Below are 11577 nucleotides of genomic sequence, written 5' to 3' on the forward strand. Positions count from 1 at the left end.
TTGTTTAGCCTCCAAAAATTTTAATTAGACATTAGGAGGCCATGTGGAAGCCCAGGATGGGCCTACGTGGCTCCTCCTAATTGGTCCACCCAAACCAACCATTAACCAATAAAATCAAACTATTCCACAACCAATCAATCGATTCCAAGTGTCAACCAACCATTTGCTGATGAAGAACCCAGTAAAATTCCCATTCAGTGTACATACTACTGACTGGGTGTACCTGCAACATTTTTTCCAAAAATTTTAGTTGTTTCCCAAATCGATCAGAATACGTTTATGGGAGCATCTGATGTTGTATTTGAGTGAAATGAGTTGCCTTGGATTCAAATCGCTGAGATTTATCCAATTGTACAGGTTTTGAGCTATGTGACACACTTTTAGTTTTGAGCATTATTTTGATCCACCATATGACTCTTCCCCTTCCATCTCTATGTCTCACTCTCTCTCTCCTCTCCTTCTCTTTGTCTTCCCTCCTCTCCTCTCTCCCTCAATCTTCCTCCATATATCCCTTGTCACTCTCTCTCTATCTACCTCTATCTCTATATGCCTTTGTTATTCTCTGCCTCTCTCTCCCTCCCTATATCCTTCTCTCCCTCTCCTCCTCTCTCTCTTTGTTCCTCTCTCCCCCTCTTTGTTTCCAAGAAAATTTCCCTAAGGAAAGGGTTGAAAGCCTCAATAGAGAAGGATAAGATAATCAACAAATAACACTTAGAAAACCATGCCAAACATACGAATTATCAAGTTTGGATTTCGAGACATACCCAAATGTCCTATGTTTGAAGATTTTCCCGTAGGTTCCAAACCCTTTTCTTCCTCCAAGATGTGAAAACCTACAAAAAAATCATAGAAGCATACACATAATAGATAATTCAATGTGTATACATATTAACATGTTAGATCAACATATAAACTATCATTCATAAGATGATAACATATATACGGAACAAGACATGAGCTTCTTTTTTGATTAACAACAATAATTACAGGAAAGATACACCCTGATCCAAGCCAAAGGCACTGATGAAGCCTTCATCCAGATCCGTCCAGCCCAATCACAATCACAACCTCTCTAATAGGTGCAAGTAGATGCTAGATAAGGATGTTAAGTATCCATGCAAAGGAAACTAGATTTTCCTAGAGACTGAGAGTGCAGGAGGCATGGGAAAAGCAGACATGATCTGGGAGAAATCGAGTATAATTTTGATATCATTCTTCTTGTATGAATTAGGCCTACCCAAGGGGTGTATATATACCACCCCAAATTGGCCGCGGGCTCCTGTTAGTGGGATCTCGATAAAACTTGTAAACCCCACCCAAAAAATAGCATTTTATTTTATTTTTCCGTATTTTAAAAGGTATATGCAGGTATAGTGTTATGGGACTCACGTATGTACATGATTTAGTATGGGAAGAGTTGCGTATGGAATTTGAGATACTTTTTTGTAGTATAAATTCAAGTCTGCATAGGAAAAGGGACTACATAGGGCCATAAAAGAGCATCAGGTCTACATGAGTGTTGAATGATGCTATAATAGATGCCCCCTAATATATGAGGATAGAATGGGAACATGATGGATGAAATATATTAAGTATAGAGAGAGGCTTCATTTGAAAACCGAGGAAGAGATCACCAGATTCCATCCCATCAAATACCTGTGGAAGGAGTTAGAAAGAAAACTCATGTCTGAGGTGGGCATACCCATGCTCAAAATTAGTAAAGCATGTCCATTGATCAAGTATAAAGTGGATCCAGAATGTATACATAAGTGTACAAAAGGAACTTAAGAATACATAGTGGATCATGATATCACAGTCGCGAAAGAACACAACGGAGCTATGTATCAATATCACATATAAAAGAACGTTTGATCAATGATGCTAGAAGATTGTTTGATTAATGATGTTCCATAATTGATCCTTATAAAAGGACCAAGTAATATAGGTGGAATAGTGGTACTGCATAAACTCGGGTGCCAACATATAAGATGTTTCTGTGAAATACTACAACATATAAAAATGAGATGTGTCACTAGTAGAAAACTGAATTAGTTGTCAAATGAACCAAGATGCTGACACTACTCGAGGTCTTCATTGGCTGCAGATAGTACATTTCTACACTATGGTAATAAATGAGTTGGAGTAAACCATGTGAGAAATCGTGTGATTACCGGTCATTGATGTATACTGTTAACAAATGCGAGATAACTCACAAATAATGGTAATGAGTGTCAAGGTACCCGAGTACAATCTAACAAATGTTAATAGATGTACAATCTAATATTATTATATCATATTAAATTAAATAAAACAAAATTAATAAAACAATTTAATATTAATACAAATTAATATTTTTTCATATAATATTAATAAAACATTTTAATATTCTAGAGTTAACCTTCCCTAGGTATAAATTAATTTCTTTTTAGTGTTAATAATAAATTCATTTAGATCTAGGTATTAATTAATTTCATCTTAGAGTTAATTTTAATTTCTTTTAGTTCTAGGTATAAGTTATTTTCTTATTAGAGTTAGTGTTATTTTCTTTTAATTCTAGGTGTAATATTAATAAAACAAAGCTAAATTAATAAAACAAATTAATAAATCAAATTAATAAAATTAATTAAAATTATAAAAATTAAAATTAATTAAAATTATAAAAATTAAAATTAATTAAAATTATAATATTATAAAATTAATGAAATTAATAAAATTAATTAAACAAATTAATAATTAATTAAAATTATAAAAATTATGTCAGCCGACAGTTTGTCATTCTAATTGTTTTATCCTCATCCCTATTTATCAATTCTTTGTTGCTCTTCTGCTCATCATCATTCTCATATCCTGATGATGGATCCCATTTGGGATTTGAAACGTTGGTACAAAAATCTTAAAACTGTGGATTCTCCGGTCATGAATTCAAAAGATGTTTTGAAGTTGAACACTTGAAAGAATCTATCAATCAAAATACATTTATGTATTCTCATTGACGATAGTGAAGGAGTCTGCCATTGATGATTGAAAAGACTACGCTTCTGAAAAAAGGACTCCAAACCTTGTTCCCAAATAAATGAGTTGGAGTCGATGGAAAAAGATCCACTGGAAGGAAGGCATGAATGAATCCCACATCAACTAGCGCAATTGTAACTGGCAGGCCAATAATTTGGAAGAACTCCAACGAAAATATATGAATTAACTATTCTGAATTACATTTTCGACATACACAAGATGTAGCTAGTGCAAGATAGAAATCCTGTTAACCAACCAATAATGAAAGCTAACACAGAGGTGAGGAATCCACTAACACGGTCAAATGGAAACCAATGTACTGCACGAATCCCAATGTGTGTTAATGTAAGCTGACTTTGAACATAATGGAAACCACTGAGTCAAAAATACATAATGTTGATTGATGTTAAGCATAAGGTCACCTATCAATGATGTAAATAGGGCTAGGGTGCAACTCTAGGTATACTCTTAGAGAAATTTGTTGGAGTCGATAAGAGAAGACCCACTAGTAAGAATTCATTGGGGACATTCTTAACCAGCACAAGTAAAGGACCATGTCGCTGATGTGATGCTGAGAATAACTTGAAATACCGGGTATGGCTGATAGAAATGAGTCAAGAGACACCACAAAATGGCCAACAATAGGTTTACTTCCCTTGAACAAAAGCACAACTTGATGTGACTTTATGGTAGCATAAAATAACTTTGTATAAGTTTGCAATGTAGGAGGAATTGAGAAACTCTAAATATGATTGGACGAGATAACCAACCGATGGAGGAATGACTCAAGAAAAAGGTTATGGCTTCCTTAAAGTCAAATTAAATCCCATCCCGATGGAGAAAAGACTCATTTTAAGTGCTTTGTTCAAGGACGACATGACTGACGCTTGCTACCATCAAATGATGATGAAACTATCCCATTTTTGCTTTTCTTTTTTGGATTTTTTTTTTTCATATTTAAATCTTGAAAAAGAATAAATGAATTCCTATAGTACTATGGAGAGAACAAGTGTTAATGAAAAGTGCACTAGTTCCTGGGAATGGAACATTCATATGCTCAAATGCAAGGTGGAAAATGCTAGTCATCAACACTGAGGGGATATTCCCTCCACGGAAAAGGGTGCCAAGTCGCAAAGGCTAATGAATGCATGGTTTGAACTTGCAGAAAAGTCATGGTGAAAAGTGGCTTATACATGAGTCAATGGGGCGTGTGAATGGTCAATTTGCAATGCAACAATACAAATCAACACATGGTATCCTCTAAGGTATAAATTGAGAATAATAGCAAAGAAGAAGAAGAATAAGGCTTCAATGCAATGTCATAGTGGGACTAAAGAGGACTCCCAAACCTACTCAATACTTGTACCATGGGCAACATATGCTAGCAAGGTTCTAATTAGGAAGCCCATGGAAGGAAAGGATCTACCACTATGTTACGATTTTACAAGACGACGAGTGAAAGAGGTTAATAAATCACAACATAATCGGGTCGACCCTGTGGCTAAATATCGCAATATGAGATCAAGATGTATAATGCAATGGAAAAGTGATGTCTTAACCTATATTCTAGTTTAGAATACGATACCTGCCATGATAGGTCAGTGATTGTGGAGTCGAAACAAAAGAAAAATATTAATAAGTGATAAAAAGTCTTCGTCACCGTGAAAAAAACCTTTCCCAACACTCCAAGAAAAGCTCAAAAGTTCATAAAATAAAATAATAAAGTTAAAAAAAAAATGAAATTCAGGAAAGTGTGTTTTATATTTTAATTATAAAATAGAGTTTTAGACACACCCAATTTCAATTTCACCATCCAAGAGTTGAGAAGTGTAACAACCCTGGTGAAAATTCCATATAATAAAGTTAAAAACAATAACCACAGATGAATGAGACACTTATTCCAAGCTGAATGCTTGGCAAGACATCCTAGGGGGTGTTCATTTGTTTTTTTATGGCTAAGGAAATTGGCAAAGGCAATGACTAAGGCATTAAATGTAATTTTTTGCACAATTATTTATGAAAATAATGGAAACTAGGAGAAAAACAATGTGAAGGGTCACATGTTGCATATGAGGAGGAAAATGAAGGAAAATAATGGAAAATGAAGAAAATAGAGGCCTCATCCATAAAAAGGATTCTAAGGATCATTTGGTAACCTTTTGTCAGTTTAGCTTTGGAGCTCTCTCATTATTCTCTCTCATACTCTTGGACACTTTGATTTTTGTTGGAGCAGTTTGGCATTGGAGCAAGAAAGGAAAAGAAGGAAAGATAAAGCAAAGATAAAGCATCTATAACAGGATTCATTATAGGTACCATCTTGCATGTGTATTTTCCTTGCTAGATTTGACATGCATGGGATTGGATGTGTTTATTTTCTACCATGGCATGGGTTTTGCCAGGTGTGACAATATTTTTAGCCTAGCCTTGTTGTTTCCTGATAACTTTGATGAGATGGGTTCTCTCATGCAGTTTATGTGGGATGGACATATTGGATTCAAAGCTGAGTGGGGTGGATCTCCAAATTGAAAAACACATGGTGGTAGTGATCCTTGACCTAGACTGAGGATGCACGAAGCCACTAGCCTAGCAACCTTTGAACCATATTGTGGGTTGTGGTAAAGCCATTTTATGTGCCTCGGTGGGCCTAGGAATCCTTGCTGATGAATGGAGGGATATATGATCAAACCAAAAGGTGGATTTTCTCTCCGTTGGGCCTAGTGATTCCGGGATGGAATGAACGGTAAATCCTAGAGAGTATGTCTCGGTGTATGTCCTAGTGATCCCTAGATCGAAGTGCAGATGCACATTAAAGATTGAGAGACTAGGAGGCACTCAAATTCCTCATGATGTAGGTGGAGAATTCCGGTGGCATCCACATTGATTAATGTTTTTTATGTGTTTTATTGTCACTCACTTCTTTACAAGTTGTCAGTTGTCCTAAATGCCTAACAACAGTGAATTTTAAGCCATTTCCAACACCAAAAAAGATCTTAGAGATAAATCAGACCCTCTCCATTGCCTAGTGGTCCGAAATAGCTTTCCAATGATATATGGAATTCCAACAATGGACTCCTGGAGCTGAAGTTAGAGCAAGTTGAAGTTACCATTGTAAAGCTTGAAAAACAAAGAGAAGTGACCCAATTATGAAGGAAAATCGACTATTGTAGGGGTCCCAGGAATAGGCTTATAGATTATCGACGGGTTATGGTATCGATCGCCAATATCATAGTCCCACCCCTGCAGTTGCGCATCATCGGAACATCAGCATATTGATGTATCAGTGATCAACGAGGTCCTAACTTGAAAGCCTCACAGTGTTGCAATTTGTGATATAGTGTCACATCGCCAGGAGAGGCCGAAAAGAGTTTATAAAGGAAATGCAGGAAAAAAAAACCAAGGTAGGTCCGCCCCCTTCTCTCTCCTCAACGTGGTGGTACAGCTTATAAGCAATTGGCAGTGGGCAGTCTCGTAATTCCACATATCGGGCATGTCGCATCCCGCAGGTCCCACATTCTGCATATCAATGTCCCCATAGTCCTGCAGTCCCCCAGACCTGTAGTCTTGCAATCCAGCAGTGTCGTAATCCCGCAGTGGGCCATTCTTAAGGAATTGCAGGGGTGAAACACACCGATATCACAAATCGTTGATAATTCGGGCCCTTAGTGTTAAAGTGTCAGGGGAGGGCTAAATCAGTTTACAAAGGAAATGCCTGCGAAAATAGGGTCGGGCAGGCCATTTTCTCTCTCCTCTAGGGGGGCCACGTGGAGCCATATGATTGGTCCTAAGAGTTGACATGGCAGCTGATGTCATTCCTGACGTGGTAGTACGGAAGCTGACATGACAGTATCGGTGGACATGTGTAACTCAGTTTCGGCGTTTTCAGGGGTCTTATGAGGCCATTTCTGAGTGACACATGTCACCACTCATCGGGTTCCACATGGAAGTGATGAAATCACCCCGCAGATTGGTGATCGACAGTCACACAAAGTGTGAGATTGTTTTCCCTGCTGATACTCCTGCCCAACTGCGATTGCGATAAGGAAAAGGGTCCCCAGATGCGATGTTTCATAGGTTATATTTTATAAGGATTTCGCGTCTGGGATATCGGTCGATGCGATATAAAGAGTTATCAAAGGAATTCCATGTTATGAAGGAAAAGGTCCCCTGGATAGCAGTTGAGAGCCTTAGTCCCCGAGGGCTAAGCGCTTAGTCACAGCCCACAGTTAAGTGATATGAATAAGCAGAAAGGGGTTGAAGCAAAGGGGGCCCAATGGTAAATGAGAGCACGCATGTTTCATGGTATTTCAATGATAGAGGCACACATCTAAAGGACTTCTTGTTACATCATAAACGTAACCCTAGGTGTATCAAAGCGTTGAAAGGCTTGTGAAGAGCTATTAAGGCAGAAGGGTCGGCAGCTGTGATATTAAATAGAGTATGGGAAATATTAAACCAATATGGGAGGCTCACAAAAACTTAATGACTCGGCATGGAGCCTCACTCCTCTACACAAAAAAGGACTTCTGAGATAGACACTGGCAGGGACCCACTCCCCATTCCACAAAACTGGTCGTTCACGCAGTAAAGGCACAAATGACAGAAAACAACCTCAGCAGCAGTGGAACCCATCACAACATGGATGTGGCTTGATCAGGGGCCTCCAATGGGACAACTGAGGGACACCTGATCCTTCCTCTTTCCATTTTCTTTCTTTGTTCATTAATTTCTGTTTATTTCCAAGAAGGGATCGAATCCAAATTGTAATCGTTTTGGGCAACAACACCTTGCACAGGCCGAGACAGCTAGTCTAGCAGACAGCTGGAACTTTGGCTTAGATATTTTGTAAATTGTAATTCTAGCTCCCCCTCTTCTTATAAAAAGGGGGAAACAACACTTTAATTGGGGTTGGCTGGTTCCAAAATTTATCACCCGCAGAGTCTAATTCTAAGAAGCCATTTTGGTTGAATTTGTTTTTAAGGTGGGCTTCACTGATATCGTGTTGAATGTATGGATTAGTTATTTGGACCCTTTAAGATAAATGGAATTTACTTTTTGATTCCAAGCATGATTAATGTGTAGCATGTTCCTCTCGGCAATCTCATTTCATTTGTGTTTTTCCTCACTTGGAATAGTATAATGAATGCATTTGGTTCCTCTCTAATCTATGGATTTATCTTAGCTGCTCATTAGAAGACAATACATGTGTTATCACTGACCTACATGTGTTATTCACTAGCATTGCAGTACCTATAAAATTATAGATTTACTTGTGTATTTGATTGACCTGTTGGACCTAGGTTAGCTCAGATCTACGTTAGCTTTTGGGAGAGAACGATACCCATGTCATGTTTGGTCTGAAACCTTCTTTTGCACCCCGTTGTTTCTATCATTCCACCTCCTCCCTCTTTCATACTTCTATTGAAAACTCTTTCCTTAGGATTCTGTGTTGTTTACAGCCCTATACATCAAATTCCATATTTTTGTTGTAACATTGCTGCTTAGGATTCTGTTTGTTACATCCCTATGCATCTATTTCCCTCCTTCATTTCCTCCTCTCCACCATTGCTACAAATTTAGTTTTAAGTTGTCTCATTGTTGTGTTTCAGCCACTAGAAGAAGAGGCCATTTCTATTTGAGATTTCCCCAATATATCCCCAGCATTTGGATCCATGTGTTGTCTTGAAACCACCTCAGTGAAGGCTTATTGAACCAAGCCCATCCTATTACCTTTTTACGTGACAATTGGTGTGTTGAAAACCCCTCACATATTATCTCTTAAGAACTCCTCTACTTAAGATGTCATAGGTAGTGGTCTACAATCAACCTAGAGGTTGTCTCTAGGAGGCTTTCTATCTCCCCTATAACACTTGTGCTACTGGTGAGATTTGAAGCGAAAACATCTTTCTGGCGCCGTTGTCGGGGAACAAATTAGAATATTTTTCCCTGGGTACGACAAAATTTTACATTTCCTCTATTAGGTGAGCAAGGGAAGTGTGGGTTGAAGATCTCTCACCTTGGCGACTCCACTATCAATTTTATGGTAAACATCCTGGCAAATCCACTATCCATATCTGTATTTGATCATCTTGGCTTTCAAGAAGCCTCATACTCACTCTGATGCTACAGCAGTCGGAAGCTTTCCATACCTATGAACCTGAGATAACTCATCTAGTGAGGTTTTCGAAATGGCCATTCCTGCATTTCTAGCCAACAAGTTTGCCCCACTGAATTTCTCTTCTATTGTTGGCTATCCCAATCATGTCCCTTCGTTTCATGAGTGGTGTTCCTATTTACCTAGATTCAGTGGGAATATAGACAGAAGGCCTCACCAGCATCTCCAAAATTTCATAACTATATGGAACAACAAGGCATATTTCTTGAAGACATACAAATGAAGTTGTCCATGTATTCCTTAGACGAGGATGCTAGAGTTTGGTACAGAACAATACCTTGTGGCAGCATATATTCCCTTAAAAGTTTTCATATAGAATTCAACCACTACTGCAAAGGACTATATTTACCAAATGCTCTATTTGAAGATTTTTTCACGCATTTTAATTACGAAGACATTCCCAAGTTTGAAGACCCTGCTGAAGATGTTTGTGGACCCCCGCTCGAAGAAAACATTCACTCGTATCAAGAAGCATCACCCACTGGGTGAGGAAGAGAAGAAGGAAACATCATCTAGATTCAAATAAACTCGCAAAGATATTTTTCATTTGAATATGATGTTTCTCCTTCTTATGATGTATATGAATCTGATAGAGAGTCAAGTGATGTAGATCCTCCACAATCCCTGTTATGGGAAGTTGCACAAGAAGAGGAGGCTAGAAAGAGGCTCCCACACATGATGCACAACTTTCACATGGAGAGCAAGCATGTTTGAAGACAAATTTTCAGCAGAAGTATCAACCCCTAACTCAGATGTCACCCTTGATGATTCATCTCCATCCACTGAAATAACTATTTTTTGTTCTAAATCAGTCTCCATGGGAACATACACATAAGATCTAGAAGATTCTTGCAACAGGGAAGACACTTCAATGCCAAATCCAAGTTTTGCAATAGTATTTAAGATTTCAATCAATACATCCACCCCATGCCCCCTCAAAGAAGTAGCATGTCATATCAGCTCATCCAAGGTAGATGATAAGGACCCAGGAGTGTCACCTGCCAAAGCCCATAAGTAGGTTTTTGATGTAAAAAAATTCACAAAAGATCTTAGAGCACCATAATCATTAATAGCTTGAAGTCTAAGGTTATTAAGGCACAAATCATCTAATCATTGTGGTATACAAGCTACTGCATCTGCAGAAGGGAGGACTCCAACCATGATGGCATCCAAAAAAGCATTAGGCAGACCAACAACATCTAGCATAGAATAACAAGTTGGATCTTTATGAATAATATCACTCGTGACTATAGCTGCAAGTGAAAAGACCCCACCACCAAAGTCCTTTGATCTTCTGAATATAGTGCACAAGAAAAATGGCAAAGAACTCTCTTCAGATCATATAGTCATGTAGTATTTCTAGGAGCATATGTGCCAAGAGATAGAGCCCAAGGGAAAGCCTTCATAAGAAGTCTTCTATGATAAGGAACCAATGTGTCAGGTTGAGCAATTTGCATTGCCTCTGACCTAACAACATTCTTCTAAGGAGAATTTCCCTTGGAACCTGATTGTGATTCTCCACTCTACTTCCTTTCTCTTCAAAATGGCAGACTTCAAGCTTCAAGCATGCTATGGTGTTGTCCAAGCCTCCTAAATCCCTAAAGGAGGTTGCATCAGGATTACTATAGTCCATAAAAGCCTCAAGAACATGCACAATAGTTGTTACCAAGTGTATATGTTGTGGATCCAAATGTTTGAGAAGAGGGAGAAAAGTTGGCATTAAACCCACATCACATAAAGCAGTGTAGCCAAAAGAAGAAGTAACTAGAATTGTTACAAGAGAAATCAGTGCTTCTAGTAAAGATATCAAACAATAGGATGATTCACTAGAAATAACTTATTTCCTTCCACAATAGACTAGGTAAGATGCCACAATGTCCTCCTAATGTGATGACATTTAAAATCATTGACTAACAAGAGTTGTCCTAATAGAGGGCCCCCAATACCAATATTGCCAAAATACAAATGTCTTCAAGAATCACATTATCAAATGGTACTAATGTTACAAGTTCATTCACAAACTCAAGTTCATTGGTGAAAAAAGTAGGTAAATCATTAGTGTCATTACTTTCTTGCACCAGCACTATAAAAGCCAGAAGACGAATATAGATGTATTTCTACCTGGTGTCTAGATGTGAAAAGGCTCTTACAAAACGTAATCTTGTTAGTAAAGAAAATCTAAGGCCAATAGGAACCTTGTATTCATCTACTAGATGCTTCCAAAGATGGACATCACTTTGACAATTCATACTCAAATCGGGTATATGAATAACTTGTAGCCCTGGGTCTCTTCATAGTTCCACTTCAGAAACTATCTTCTAAATAGATTAGTCAACATTAAATTCAAAATGAAGGGCAGAACTTAGCTGATATGCAATAGGGTTAGACCCATT

This window comes from Pinus tabuliformis, chromosome 3_1 (assembly GCF_031772625.1).
Source record: "Pinus tabuliformis cultivar Carrire ecotype Pingquan chromosome 3_1, CPIR1, whole genome shotgun sequence".
Lineage (NCBI taxonomy): Eukaryota > Viridiplantae > Streptophyta > Pinopsida > Pinales > Pinaceae > Pinus > Pinus tabuliformis.